Below are 14,878 nucleotides of genomic sequence, written 5' to 3' on the forward strand. Positions count from 1 at the left end.
CTCCGTTTCTTTCTTCGTTTCTCCGTTTCATTCTTCGTTTCTCTATTTATTTCTCCGTTTCTATATTCGTTTCTCCGTTTCTTTGTTCGTTTCTCAGTTTCTTTCTTCGTTTCTCCGTTTCGTTGTTCGTTTCTCCGTTTCTTTCTTCGTTTCTCCGTTTCTTTCTTCGTTACTCCGTTTCTTTCTTCGTTTCTCCGTTTCTTTCTACGTTTCTCCATTTATTTCTCCGTTTCTCCGTTTCTTTCTTCGTTTCTCGGTTTCTTTGTTCGTTTGTCCGTTTCTTTCTTCGTATCTCCGTCTCTTTCCTCGTTTCTCCGTTTCTTCCTTCGTTTCTCCGTTTCCTTGTTCGTTCCTCCGTCTATTTCTTCATTTCTGCGTTTCATTGTTCGTTTCTCCGTTTCTTTCTTCGTTTCTTCGCTTCTTTCTTCGTTACTCCGATTCTTTCTTCGTTTCTCCGTTTCTTTCTTCGTTTCTCCGTCTCTTCCTTCGTTTCTCTGCATCATTGTTCGTTTCTCCGTTAATTCTTCGTTTCTTCGTTTCTTTCTTCGTTACTCCGATTCTTTCTTCGTTTCTCCGTTTCTTTCTTCGTTTCTCCGTTTCTTTCTTCGTTTCTCCGTTTATTTCTTCCTTTCTCCATTAATTTCTTCGTTTCTCCGTTTCATTGTTCGTTTCTCCGTTTCTTTGTTCGTTTCTCCGTTTCTTTGTTCGTTTCTCCGTTTCTTTGTTCGTTTCTCCGTTTCTTTCTTCGTTTCTTCGCTTCTTTCTTCGTTTCTCTGCTTCTTTCTCCGTTCCTCCGTTTATTTCTTCGTTTCTGCGTTTCATTGTTCGTTTCTCCGTTTCTTTCTTCGTTTCCACGTTTCTTTCCTCGTTTCTTCGTTTCTTTCTTCGTTACTCCGTTTCTTTCTTCGTTTCTCCGTGTATTTCTTCGTCTCTCCGTTTCTTTCTTCGTTTCTCCGTTTCTTTCTTCGTTTCTCCGTTTATTACTTCGTTTCTCCACTTATTTCTCCGTTTCTCCGATTCTTTCTTCGTTACTCAGTTTCTTTCTTCGTTCATCCGTTTCTTTCTTCGTTTCTCCGGTTCTTTCTTCGTTTCATCGTTTCTTTCTTCGTTTCTCCGTGTATTTCTGCGTCTCTCCGTTTCTTTCTTCGTTTCTCCGTTTCTTTCTTCGTTTCTCCGTTTCTTTGTTCGCTTCTCCGTCTCTTTCTTCGTTTCTTCGTTTCTGTCTTCGTTTCTCCGTTTCTGTCTTCGCTTCTCCGTTTCTTTCGTCGTTACTCCGTTTCTTTCTTCGTTTCTTCGTTTTTTTCTTCGTTTCTCCGTTTCTGTCTTCGTTTCTGCGTTTCTTTCTTCGTTTCTCCGTTTCTTTCTTCGCGTCTTCGTTTATTTCTTCGTTTCTCCATTTATTTCTCCGTTTCTCCGTTTCTTTCTTCGTTTCTCCGTTTCTTTCTTCGTTTCTCAGTTTCTTTCTTCGTTTCTCCGTTTCTTTGTTCGTTTCTCCGTTTCTTTCTTCGTTTCTCCGCTTCTTTCTTCGTAACTCCGTTTCTTTCTTCGTTTCTCCGTTTCTGTCTTCGTTTCTCCGTTTCTTTCGTCGTTACTCCGATTCTTTCTTCGTTACTCCGTTTCTTTCTTCGTTTCTCCGTTTCTTTCTTCGTTTCTCCATTTATTTCTCCGTTTCTCCGTTTCCTTCTTCGTTTCTCCGTTTCTTTCTTCGTATCTCCGTTTCTTTCTTCGTTTCTCCGATTGTTTCTTCGTTACTCCGTTTCTTTCTTCGTTTCTCCGTTTCTTTCTTCGTTTCTCCATTTATTTCTCCGTGTCTCCGCTTCTTTCTTCGTTTCGCCGTTTATTTCTTCGTTTCTCCATTTATTTCTACGTTTCTCCGGTTCTTTCTTCGTTTCTCCGTTTCTTTCTTCGTTTCTCCGTTTCTTTCTTCAGTTCTCCGCTTCCTTGTTCGTTTCTCCGTTTATTTCGTCGTGTCTCCATTTATTTCTTCGTTTCTCCGTTTCTTTCATCGTTTCTCCGTTTCCTTCTCCGTTTCTCGGTTTATTTCTTCGTTTCTCCATTTATTTCTCCGTTTCTTTCTTCGTTTCTTCGTTTCTTTCTTCGTTTCTCCGTTTATTTCTTCCTTTCTATATTTATTTCTTCGTTTCTCCGTTTCTTTCTTCGTTTCTCCGTTTCTTTGTTCGTTTCTCCGTTTCTTTGTTCGTTTCTCCGTTTCTTTGTTCGTTTCTCCGTTTCTTTGTTCGTTTCTCCGTTTCTTTCTACGTTTCTCCATTTCTTTGTTCGCTTCTCCGTCTCTTTCTTCGTTTCTTCGTTTCTGTCTTCGTTTCTCCGTTTCTGTCTTCGCTTCTCCGTTTCTTTCGTCGTTACTCCGTTTCTTTCTTCGTTTCTTCGTTTTTTTCTTCGTTTCTCCGTTTCTTTCTTCGTTTCTGCGTTTCTTTCTTCGTTTCTCCGTTTCTTTCTTCGCGTCTTCGTTTATTTCTTCGTTTCTCCATTTATTTCTCCGTTTCTCCGTTTCTTTCTTCGTTTCTCCGTTTCTTTCTTCGTTTCTCAGTTTCTTTCTTCGTTTCTCCGTTTCTTTGTTCGTTTCTCCGTTTCTTTCTTCGTTTCTCCGCTTCTTTCTTCGTAACTCCGTTTCTTTCTTCGTTTCTCCGTTTCTGTCTTCGTTTCTCCGTTTCTTTCGTCGTTACTCCGATTCTTTCTTCGTTACTCCGTTTCTTTCTTCGTTTCTCCGTTTCTTTCTTCGTTTCTCCATTTATTTCTCCGTTTCTCCGTTTCCTTCTTCGTTTCTCCGTTTCTTTCTTCGTATCTCCGTTTCTTTCTTCGTTTCTCCGATTGTTTCTTCGTTACTCCGTTTCTTTCTTCGTTTCTCCGTTTCTTTCTTCGTTTCTCCATTTATTTCTCCGTGTCTCCGCTTCTTTCTTCGTTTCGCCGTTTATTTCTTCGTTTCTCCATTTATTTCTACGTTTCTCCGGTTCTTTCTTCGTTTCTCCGTTTCTTTCTTCGTTTCTCCGTTTCTTTCTTCGGTTCTCCGCTTCCTTGTTCGTTTCTCCGTTTATTTCGTCGTGTCTCCATTTATTTCTTCGTTTCTCCGTTTCTTTCATCGTTTCTCCGTTTCCTTCTCCGTTTCTCGGTTTATTTCTTCGTTTCTCCATTTATTTCTCCGTTTCTTTCTTCGTTTCTTCGTTTCTTTCTTCGTTTCTCCGTTTATTTCTTCCTTTCTATATTTATTTCTTCGTTTCTCCGTTTCTTTCTTCGTTTCTCCGTTTCTTTGTTCGTTTCTCCGTTTCTTTGTTCGTTTCTCCGTTTCTTTGTTCGTTTCTCCGTTTCTTTGTTCGTTTCTCCGTTTCTTTCTACGTTTCTCCATTTATTTCTCCGTTTCTCCGTTTCTTTCTTCGTTTCTCCGTTTCTTTGTTCGTTTGTCCGTTTCTTTGTTCGTTTCCCCATTTATTTCTCCGTTTCGCCGTTTCTTTCTTCGTTTCTCCGTTTCTTTCTTCGTTTCTCCGTTTCATTCTTCGTTTCTCCATTTATTTCTTCGTTTCTCCACTTATTTCTCCGTTTCTCCGATTCTTTCTTCGTTACTCCGTTTCTTTCTTCGTTTCTCCGTTTATTTCTTCGTTTCTCCACTTATTTCTTCGTTTCTCCGTTTCTTTCTTCGTTACTCCGTTTCTTTCTTCGTTCATCCGTTTCTTTCTTCGTTTCTCCGGTTCTTTCTTCGTTTCTCCGTTTCTTTCTTCGTTTTTCCGTTTATTTCTTCCTTTCTCCGTTTATTTCTTCGTTTCTCCGTTTCTTTGTTCGTTTCTCCGTTTCTTTCTTCGTTTCTCCGTTTCTTTCTTCGTTTCTCTATTATATCTCCGTTTCTATCTTCGTTTCTCCGTTTCTTTGTTCGTTTCTCCGTTTCTTTCTTCGTTTCTCCGTTTCATTCTTCGTTTCTCTATTTATTTCTCCGTTTCTATCTTCGTTTCTCCGTTTCTTTGTTCGTTTCTCAGTTTCTTTCTTCGTTTCTCCGTTTCGTTGTTCGTTTCTCCGTTTCTTTCTTCGTTTCTCCGTTTCTTTCTTCGTTACTCCGTTTCTTTCTTCGTTACTCCGTTTCTTTCTCCGTTTCTCCGTTTCTTTCTACGTTTCTCCATTTATTTCTCCGTTTCTCCGTTTCTTTCTTCGTTTCTCCGTTTCTTTGTTCGTTTGTCCGTTTCTTTCTTCGTATCTCCGTCTCTTTCCTCGTTTCTCCGTTTCTTTCTTCGTTTCTCCGTTTCCTTGTTCGTTCCTCCGTTTATTTCTTCGTTTCTGCGTTTCATTGTTCGTTTCTCCGTTTCTTTCTTCGTTTCTTCGTTTCTTTCTTCGTTACTCCGATTCTTTCTTCGTTTCCCCGTTTCTTTCTTCTTTTCTCCGTCTCTTCCTTCGTTTCTCCGCTTCATTGTTCGTTTCTCCGTTAATTCTTCGTTTCTTCGTTTCTTTCTTCGTTACTCCGATTCTTTCTTCCTTTCTCCGTTTATTTCTTCGTTTCTCCGTTTCTTTGTTCGTTTCTCCGTTTCTTTCTTCGTTTCTCCGTTTCTTTCTTCGTTTCTCTATTATATCTCCGTTTCTATCTTCGTTTCTCCGTTTCTTTGTTCGTTTCTCCGTTTCTTTCTTCGTTTCTCCGTTTCATTCTTCGTTTCTCTATTTATTTCTCCGTTTCTATCTTCGTTTCTCCGTTTCTTTGTTCGTTTGTCCGTTTCTTTCTTCGTATATCCGTCTCTTTCTGCGTTTCTCCGTTTCTTTCTTCGTTTCTCCGTTTCTTTGTTCGTTTCTCCGTTTCTTTGTTCGTTTCTCCGTTTCTTTCTTCGTTACTCCGTTTCTTTCTTCGTTTCTCCGTTTCTTTGTTCGTTTCTCCGTTTCTTTGTTCGTTTCTCCGTTTATTTCTTCCTTTCTCCATTTATTTTTTCGTTTCTCCGTTTCTTTGTTCGTTACTCCGTTTCTTTCTTCGTTTCTCCGTTTCTTTGTTCGTTTCTCCATTTCTTTGTTCGTTTCCCCATTTATTTCTCCGTTTCGCCGTTTCTTTGTTCGTTTCTCCATTTCTTTGTTCGTTTCCCCATTTATTTCTCCGTTTCGCCATTTCTTTGTTCGTTTCTCCGTTTCTTTGTTCGTTTCACCGTTTCTTTGTTCGTTTCTCCGTTTCTTTGTTCGTTTCTCCGTTCCTTTCTTCGTTTCTCCGTTTATTTCTTCGTTTCTCCATTTACTTCTCCGTTTCTCCGTTTCTTTCTTCGTTTCTCCGTTTCTTTGTTTGTTTCTCCGTCTCTTTCTTCGTTTTTTCGTTACTCCGTTTCTTTGTTCATTTCTCCGTTTCTTTTTTCGTTTCTCCGTTTCTTTCTACGTTTTTCCGTTTCTTTCTTCGTTCCTCCGTTTATTTCTCCGTTTCTCCGTTTCTTTCTTCGTTTCTCCGTTTCTTTGTTCGTTTCTCCATTTCTTTGTTTGTTTCCCCATTTATTTCTCCGTTTCGCCGTTTCTTTGTTCGCTTCTCCATTTCTTTGTTCGTTTCCCCATTTATTTCTCCGTTTCGCCGATTCTTCTTTCGTTTCTCCGTTTCTTTGTTCGTTTCTCCGTTTCTTTGTTCGTTTCTCCGTTTCTTTGTTCGTTTCTCCGTTCCTTTCTTCGTTTTTCCGTTTTTTTCTTCGTTTCTCCATTTACTTTCTGTTTCTCCGTTTCTTTCTTAGTTTCTCCTTTTCTTTGTTTGTTTCTCCGTTTCTTTCTTCGTTTTTTCGTTACTCCGTTTATGTTCGTTTCTCCGTTTCTGTTTCGTTTCTCCGTTTCTTTCTACGTTTCTCCATTTCTTTCTTCGTTTCTCCGTTTCTTTCTTCGTTTCTCCGTTTCTTTCTTCGTTTCTCCGTTTCTTTCTTCGTATCTCCGTTTCTTTCTTCGTTTCTCCGTTTCTTTCTTCGTTTCTCAGTTTCTTTGTTCGTTTCTCCGTTTCTTTGTTCGTTTCTCCGTTTCTTTCTTCGTTTCTCCGCTTCTTTCTTCGTAACTCCGTTTCTTTCTTCGTTTCTCCGTTTCTGTCTTCGTTTCTCCGTTTCTTTCGTCGTTACTCCGATTCTTTCTTCGTTACTCCGTTTCTTTCTTCGTTTCTCCGTTTCTTTCTTCGTTTCTCCATTTATTTCTCCGTTTCTCCGTTTCCTTCTTCGTTTCTCCGTTTCCTTCTTCGTATCTCCGTTTCTTTCTTCGTTTCTCCGATTGTTTCTTCGTTACTCCGTTTCTTTCTTCGTTTCTCCGTTTCTTTCTTCGTTTCTCCATTTATTTCTCCGTGTCTCCGCTTCTTTCTTCGTTTCTCCGTTTATTTCTTCGTTTCTCCATTTATTTCTACGTTTCTCCGTTTCTTTCTTCGTTTCTCCGTTTCTTTGTTCGTTTCTCCGTCTCTTTCTTCGTTTCTTCGTTTCTGTCTTCGTTTCTCCGTTTATTTCTTCGTTTCTCCATAAATTTCTCCGTTTTCCGCTTCTTTTTTCGTTTCTCCGTTTCTTTGTTCGTTTCTCCTTTTCTTTGTTCGTTTCTCCGTTTCTTTCTTCGTTTCTCCGTTTCTTTCTTCGTTTCTCCGTTTCTTTCTACGTTTCTCCATTTATTTCTCCGTTTCTCCGTTTCTTTCTTCGTTTCTCCGTTTCTTTGTTCGTTTGTCCGTTTCTTTCTTCGTATCTCCGTCTCTTTCCTCGTTTCTCCGTTTCTTTCTTCGTTTCTCCGTTTCCTTGTTCGTTCCTCCGTTTATTTCTTCGTTTCTGCGTTTCATTGTTCGTTTCTCCGTTTCTTTCTTCGTTTCTTCGTTTCTTTCTTCGTTACTCCGATTCTTTCTTCGTTTCTCCGTTTCTTTCTTCGTTTCTCCGTCTCTTCCTTCGTTTCTCCGCTCCATTGCTCGTTTCTCCGTTAATTCTTCGTTTCTTCGTTTCTTTCTTACGTTACTCCGATTCTTTCTTCGTTTCTCCGTTTCTTTCTTCGTTTCTCCGTTTCTTTCTTCGTTTCTCCGTTTATTTCTTCCTTTCTCCATTAATTTCTTCGTTTCTCCGTTTCTTTGTTCGTTTCTCCGTTTCTTTCTTCGTTTCTCCGTTTCTTTGTTCGTTTCTCCGTTTCTTTCTTCGTTACTCCGTTTCTTTCTCCGTTTCTCCGGTTCTTTCTTCGTTTCTCCGTTTCTTTCTTCGTTTCTCCGTTTCATTCTTCGTTTCTCCATTTATTTCTTCGTTTCTCCACTTATTTCTCCATTTCTCCATTTCTTTCTTCGTTTCTCCGTTTCATTCTTCGTTTCTCTATTTATTTCTCCGTTTCTATCTTCGTTTCTCCGTTTCTTTGTTCGTTTGTCCGTTTCTTTCTTCGTATATCCGTCTCTTTCTTCGTTTCTCCGTTTCTTTCTTCGTTTCTCCGCTTCTTTCTTCGTTTCTCCGTTTCCTTGTTCGTTTCTCCGTTTGTTTCTTCGCTTCTCCGTTTCATTGTTCGTTTCTCCCTTTCTTTCTTCGTTTCTTCGTTTCTTTCTTCGTTTCTCCGTTTCTTTCTTCGTTTCTTCGTTTCTTTCTTCGTTACTCCGATTCTTTCTTCGTTTCTCCGTTTCTTTCTTCGTTTCTCCGTTACTTTCTTCGTTACTCCGTTTCTTTCTTCGTTTCTCCGTGTCTTTCTTCGTTTCTCCGTTACTTTCTTCGTTTCTCCGTTTCTTTCTTCGTTTCTCCGTTTCTTTCTTCGTTTCTCTATTATATCTCCGTTTCTATCTTCGTTTCTCCGTTTCTTTGTTCGTTTCTCCGTTTCTTTCTTCGTTTCTCCGTTTCATTCTTCGTTTCTCTATTTATTTCTCCGTTTCTATCTTCGTTTCTCCGTTTCTTTGTTCGTTTCTCAGTTTCTTTCTTCGTTTCTCCGTTTCGTTGTTCGTTTCTCCGTTTCTTTCTTCGTTTCTCCGTTTCTTTCTTCGTTACTCCGTTTCTTTCTTCGTTACTCCGTTTCTTTCTTCGTTTCTCCGTTTCTTTCTACGTTTCTCCATTTATTTCTCCGTTTCTCCGTTTCTTTCTTCGTTTCTCCGTTTCTTTGTTCGTTTGTCCGTTTCTTTCTTCGTATCTCCGTCTCTTTCCTCGTTTCTCCGTTTCTTTCTTCGTTTCTCCGTTTCCTTGTTCGTTCCTCCGTTTATTTCTTCGTTTCTGCGTTTCATTGTTCGTTTCTCCGTTTCTTTCTTCGTTTCTTCGTTTCTTTCTTCGTTACTCCGATTCTTTCTTCGTTTCTCCGTTTCTTTCTTCGTTTCTCCGTCTCTTCCTTCGTTTCTCCGCTTCATTGTTCGTTTCTCCGTTAATTCTTCGTTTCTTCGTTTCTTTCTTCGTTACTCCGATTCTTTCTTCCTTTCTCCGTTTATTTCTTCGTTTCTCCGTTTCTTTGTTCGTTTCTCCGTTTCTTTCTTCGTTTCTCCGTTTCTTTCTTCGTTTCTCTATTATATCTCCGTTTCTATCTTCGTTTCTCCGTTTCTTTGTTCGTTTCTCCGTTTATTTCTTCCTTTCTCCATTTATTTTTTCGTTACTCCGTCTCTTTGTTCATTTCTCCGTTTCTTTTTTCGTTTCTCCGTTTCTTTCTACGTTTTTCCGTTTCTTTCTTCGTTTCTCCGTTTCTCCGTTTCTCCGTTTCTTTCTTCGTTTCTCCGTTTCTTTGTTCGTTTCTCCATTTCTTTGTTCGTTTCCCCATTTATTTCTCCGTTTCGCCGTTTCTTTGTTCGTTTCTCCATTTCTTTGTTCGTTTCCCCATTTATTTCTCCGTTTCGCCGTTTCTTTCTTCGTTTCTCCGTTTCTTTGTTCGTTTCTCCATTTCGTTGTTCGTTTCCCCATTTATTTCTCCGTTTCGCCGTTTCTTTGTTCGTTTCTCCATTTCTTTGTTCGTTTCCCCATTTATTTCTCCGTTTCGCCGATTCTTTCTTGGTTTCTCCGTTTCTTTGTTCGTTTCTCCGTTTCTTTGTTCGTTTCTCCGTTTCTTTGTTCGTTTCTCCGTTCCTTTCTTCGTTTCTCCGTTTTTTTCTTCGTTTCTCCATTTACTTTCCGTTTCTCCGTTTCTTTCTTCGTTTCTCCTTTTCTTTGTTTGTTTCTCCGTTTCTTTCTTCGTTTTTTCGTTACTCCGTTTATGTTCATTTCTCCGTTTCTGTTTCGTTTCTCCGTTTCTTTCTACGTTTCTCCATTTCTTTCTTCGTTTCTCCGTTTCTTTTTCGTTTCTCCGTTTCTTTCTTCGTTTCTCCGATTCTTTCTTCGTATCTCCGTTTCTTTCTTCGTTTCTCCGTTTCTTTCTTCGTTTCTCAGTTTCTTTCTTCGTTTCTCCGTTTCTTTGTTCGTTTCTCCGTTTCTTTCTTCGTTTCTCCGCTTCTTTCTTCGTAACTCCGTTTCTTTCTTCGTTTCTCCGTTTCTGTCTTCGTTTATCCGTTTCTTTCGTCGTTACTCCGATTCTTTCTTCGTTACTCCGTTTCTTTCTTCGTTTCTCCGTTTCTTTCTTCGTTTCTCCATTTATTTCTCCGTTTCTCCGTTTCCTTCTTCGTTTCTCCGTTTCTTTCTTCGTATCTCCGTTTCTTTCTTCGTTTCTCCGATTGTTTCTTCGTTACTCCGTTTCTTTCTTCGTTTCTCCGTTTCTTTCTTCGTTTCTCCATTTATTTCTCCGTGTCTCCGCTTCTTTCTTCGTTTCTCCGTTTATTTCTTCGTTTCTCCATTTATTTCTACGTTTCTCCGTTTCTTTCTTCGTTTCTCCGTTTCTTTGTTCGTTTCTCCGTCTCTTTCTTCGTTTCTTCGTTTCTGTCTTCGTTTCTCCGTTTATTTCTTCGTTTCTCCATAAATTTCTCCGTTTTCCGCTTCTTTCTTCGTTTCTCCGTTTCTTTGTTCGTTTCTCCTTTTCTTTGTTCGTTTCTCCGTTTCTTTCTTCGTTTCTCCGTTTATTTCTTCGTTTCTCCACTTATTTCTTCGTTTCTCCGTTTCTTTTTTCGTTACTCCGTTTCTTTCTTCGTTCATCCGTTTCTTTCTTCGTTTCTCCGGTTCTTTCTTCGTTTCTCCGTTTCTTTCTTCGTTTCTCCGTTTCTTTCTTCGGTTCTCCGCTTCCTTGTTCGTTTCTCCGTTTATTTCGTCGTGTCTCCATTTATTTCTTCGTTTCTCCGTTTCTTTCATCGTTTCTCCGTTTCCTTCTCCGTTTCTCGGTTTATTTCTTCGTTTCTCCATTTATTTCTCCGTTTCTTTCTTCGTTTCTTCGTTTCTTTCTTCGTTTCTCCGTTTATTTCTTCCTTTCTATATTTATTTCTTCGTTTCTCCGTTTCTTTCTTCGTTTCTCCGTTTCTTTGTTCGTTTCTCCGTTTCTTTGTTCGTTTCTCCGTTTCTTTGTTCGTTTCTCCGTTTCTTTCTACGTTTCTCCATTTATTTCTCCGTTTCTCCGTTTCTTTCTTCGTTTCTCCGTTTCTTTCTTCGTTTGTCCGTTTCTTTGTTCGTCTCCCCATTTATTTCTCCGTTTCGCCGTTTCTTTCTTCGTTTCTCCGTTTCTTTCTACGTTTCTCCGTTTCATTCTTCGTTTCTCCATTTATTTCTTCGTTTCTCCACTTATTTCTCCGTTTCTCCGATTCTTTCTTCGTTACTCCGTTTCTTTCTTCGTTTCTCCGTTTATTTCTTCGTTTCTCCACTTATTTCTTCGTTTCTCCGTTTCTTTCTTCGTTACTCCGTTTCTTTCTTCGTTCATCCGTTTCTTTCTTCGTTTCTCCGGTTCTTTCTTCGTTTCTCCGTTTCTTTCTTCGTTTCTCCGTTTCTTTCTTCGTTTCTTCGTTTCTTTCTTCGTTACTCCGATTCTTTCTTCGTTTCTCCGTTTCTTTCTTCGTTTCTCCGTTTCTTTCTTCGTTTTTCCGTTTATTTCTTCCTTTCTCCGTTTATTTCTTCGTTTCTCCGTTTCTTTGTTCGTTTCTCCGTTTCTTTCTTCGTTTCTCCGTTTCTTTCTTCGTTTCTCTATTATATCTCCGTTTCTATCTTCGTTTCTCCGTTTCTTTGTTCGTTTCTCCGTTTCTTTCTTCGTTTCTCCGTTTCATTCTTCGTTTCTCTATTTATTTCTCCGTTTCTATCTTCGTTTCTCCGTTTCTTTGTTCGTTTCTCAGTTTCTTTCTTCGTTTCTCCGTTTCGTTGTTCGTTTCTCCGTTTCTTTCTCCGTTTCTCCGTTTCTTTCTTCGTTACTCCGTTTCTTTCTTCGTTACTCCGTTTCTTTCTTCGTTTCTCCGTTTCTTTCTACGTTTCTCCATTTATTTCTCCGTTTCTCCGTTTCTTTCTTCGTTTCTCCGTTTCTTTGTTCGTTTGTCCGTTTCTTTCTTCGTATCTCCGTCTCTTTCCTCGTTTCTCCGTTTCTTTCTTCGTTTCTCCGTTTCCTTGTTCGTTCCTCCGTTTATTTCTTCGTTTCTGCGTTTCATTGTTCGTTTCTCCGTTTCTTTCTTCGTTTCTCCGTTTGTTTCTTCGCTTCTCCGTTTCATTGTTCGTTTCTCCCTTTCTTTCTTCGTTTCTTCGTTTCTTTCTTCGTTTCTCCGTTTCTTTCTTCGTTTCTTCGTTTCTTTCTTCGTTACTCCGATTCTTTCTTCGTTTCTCCGTTTCTTTCTTCGTTTCTCCGTTACTTTCTTCGTTACTCCGTTTCTTTCTTCGTTTCTTCGTTTCTGTCTTCGTTTCTCCGTTTATTTCTTCGTTTCTCCATAAATTTCTCCGTTTTCCGCTTCTTTCTTCGTTTCTCCGTTTCTTTGTTCGTTTCTCCTTTTCTTTGTTCGTTTCTCCGTTTCTTTCTTCGGTTCTCCGTTTATTACTTCGTTTCTCCACTTATTTCTCGGTTTCTCCGATTCTTTCTTCGTTTCTCCGTTTCTTTCTTCGTTTCTCCGTTTCTTTGTTTGTTTCTCCGTCTCTTTCTTCGTTTTTTCGTTACTCCGTTTCTTTGTTCATTTCTCCGTTTCTTTTTTCGTTTCTCCGTTTCTTTCTACGTTTTTCCGTTTCTTTCTTCGTTTTTCCATTTATTTCTCCGTTTCTCCGTTTCTTTCTTCGTTTCTCCGTTTCTTTGTTCGTTTCTCCATTTCTTTGTTCGTTTCCCCATTTATTTCTCCGTTTCGCAGTTTCTTTCTTCGTTTCTGCGTTTCTTTCTTCGTTTCTCCATTTCTTTGTTCGTTTCCCCATTTATTTCTCCGTTTCGCCGTTTCTTTGTTCGTTTCTCCATTTCTTTGTTCGTTTCCCCATTTATTTCTCCGTTTCGCCGTTTCTTTCTTCGTTTCTCCGTTTCTTTCTTCGTTTCTCCGTTTCTTTGTTCGTTTCTACGTTCCTTTCTTCGTTTCTCCGTTCCTTTCTTCGTTTTTCCATTTATTTCTCCGTTTCTCCGTTTCTTTCTTCGTTTCTCCGTTTCTTTCTTCGTTGCTCCGTTTCTTTGTTCGTTTCTCCGGTTCTTTGTTCGTTTCTCCGTTTCTTTCTTCGTTTCTCCGTTTCTTTCTTTGTTACTCCGTTTCTTTCTCCGTTTCTCCGGTTCTTTCTTCGTTTCTCCGTTTCTTTCTTCGTTTCTCCGTTTCATTCTTCGTTTCTCCGTTTATTTCTTCGTTTCTCCACTTATTTCTCTATTTCTCCGTTTCTTTCTTCGTTAGTCCGTTTCTTTCTTCGTTTCTCCATTTCTTTCTTCGTTTCTCCGTTTCTTTCTCCGTTTCTCCGTTTCTTTCTTCGTTTCTCCGTTTATTTCTTCGTTTCTCCGTTTCTTTCTTCGTTTCTCCGTTTCATTCTTCGTTTCTCAATCTATTTCTCCGTTTCTATCTTCGTTTCTCGGTTTCTTTGTTCGTTTCTCCGTTTATTTGTTCGTTTCCCCATTTATTTCTCCGTTTCCTCGTTTCTTTGTCCGTTTCTACGTTTCTCCGTTTCTTTCTTCGTTTCTCCGTTTCTTTCGTCTTTTCTCCGTTTCTTTCTTCTTTTCTCCGTTTATTTCTTCGTTTCTATCTTCGCTTCTCCGTTTCTTTGTTCGATTCTCCGTTTCTTTGTTCGTTTCTCCGTTTATTTGTTCGTTTCCCCATTTACTTCTCCGTTTCTCCGTTTCTTTGTTCGTTTCTCCGTTCTCTCTTCGTTTCTCCGTTTATTTCTTCGTTTCTCCATTTACTTCTCCGTTTCTCCGTTTCTTTCTTCGTTAGTCCGTTTCTTTCTTCGTTTCTCCATTTCTTTGTTCGTTTCCCCATTTATTTCTCCGTTTCGCCGTTTCTATGTTCGTTTCTCCGTTTCTTTTTTCGTTTCTCCGTTTCTTTCTTCGTTTCTCCGTTTCTTTCTTCGTTTCTCCGTTTCTTTCTTCGTTTCTCCGTTTCTTCCTTCATTTCTCCGTTTCTTTCTTCGTTTCTTCGTTTCTTTCTTCGTTACTTCGTTTCTTTCGTCGTTTCTCCGTTTCTTTCTTCGTTTCTGCGTTTCTTTGTTCGTTTCTCCATTTATTACTCCGTTTCTCCGTTTCTTTGCTCGTTTCTCCGTTTCTTTGTTCGTTTCTCCATTCCTTTCTTCGCTTCTCCGTTCCTTTCTTCGTTTTTCCATTTATTTCTCCGTTTCTCCGTTTCTTTCTTCGTTTCTCCGTTTCTTTGTTCGTTTCTCCATTTCTTTGTTCGTTTCCCCATTTATTTCTCCGTTTCGCCGTTTCTTTGTTCGTTTCTCCATTTCTTTGTTCGTTTCCCCATTTATTTCTCCGTTTCGCCGTTTCTTTCTTCGTTTCCCCGTTTCTTTCTTCGTTTCTCCGTTTCTTTGTTCGTTTCTCCGTTTCTTTGTTCGTTTCTCCGTTCCTTTCTTCGTTTCTCCGTTTATTTCTTCGTTTCTCCATTTACTTCTCCGTTTCTCCGTTTCTTTTTTCGTTTCTCCGTTTCTTTCTACGTTTCTCCGTTTCTTTCTTCGTTTCTCCGTTTCTTTCTTCATTTCTCCGTTTCTTTCTTCGTTTCTCCGTTTCTTTCTACGTTTCTCCGTTTCTTTCTTCGTTTCTCCGTTTCTTTCTTCATTTCTCCGTTTCTTTCTTCGTTTCTCCGTTTCTTTCTTCGTTTCTTCATTTCTTTCTTCGTTACTCCGTTTCTTTCGTCGTTTCTCCGTTTCTTTCTTCGTTTCTGCGTTTCTTTGTTCGTTTCTCCATTTATTACTCCGTTTCTCCGTTTCTTTCTTCGTTACTCCGTTTCTTTCGTCGTTTCTCCGTTTCTTTCTTCGTTTCTGCGTTTCTTTGTTCGTTTCTCCATTTATTACTCCGTTTCTCCGTTTCTTTGCTCGTTTCTCCGTTTCTTTGTTCGTTTCTCCGTTCCTTTCTTCGTTTCTCCGTTCCTTTCTTCGTTTTTCCATTTATTCCTCCGTTTCTCCGTTTCTTTCTTCGTTTCTCCGTTTCTTTGTTCGTCTCTCCATTTCTTTGTTCGTTTCCCCATTGATTTCTCCGTTTCGCCGTTTCTTTGTTCGTTTCTCCATTTCTTTGTTCGTTTCCCCATTTATTTCTCCGTTTCGCCGTTTCTTTCTTCGTTTCTCCGTTTCTTTGTTCGTTTCCCCGTTTCTTTGTTCGTTTCTCCGTTTCTTTCTTCGTTTCTCCGTTTATTTCTTCGTTTCTCCATTTACTTCTCCGTTTCTCCGTTTCTTTCTTCGTTTCTCCGTTTCTTTGTTTGTTTCTCCGTTTCTTTCTTCGTTTTTTCGTTACTCCGTTTCTTTGTTCGTTTCTCCGTTTCTTTTTTCGTTTCTCCGTCTCTTTCTACGTTTCTCCGTTTCTTTCTTCGTTTCTCCGTTTCTTTCTTCGTTTCTCCGTTTCTTTTTTCGTTTCTCCGTTTCTTTCTACGTTTCTCCGTTTCTTTCTTCGTTTCTCCGTTTCTTTCTTCGTTTCTCCGTTTCTTTCTTTGTTTCTCCGTTTTTTTCTTCGTTTCTTCGTTTCTTTCGTCGTTTCTCCGTTTCTTTCTTCGTTTCTG

This window comes from Ptiloglossa arizonensis, chromosome 7 (assembly GCF_051014685.1).
Source record: "Ptiloglossa arizonensis isolate GNS036 chromosome 7, iyPtiAriz1_principal, whole genome shotgun sequence".
Lineage (NCBI taxonomy): Eukaryota > Metazoa > Arthropoda > Insecta > Hymenoptera > Colletidae > Ptiloglossa > Ptiloglossa arizonensis.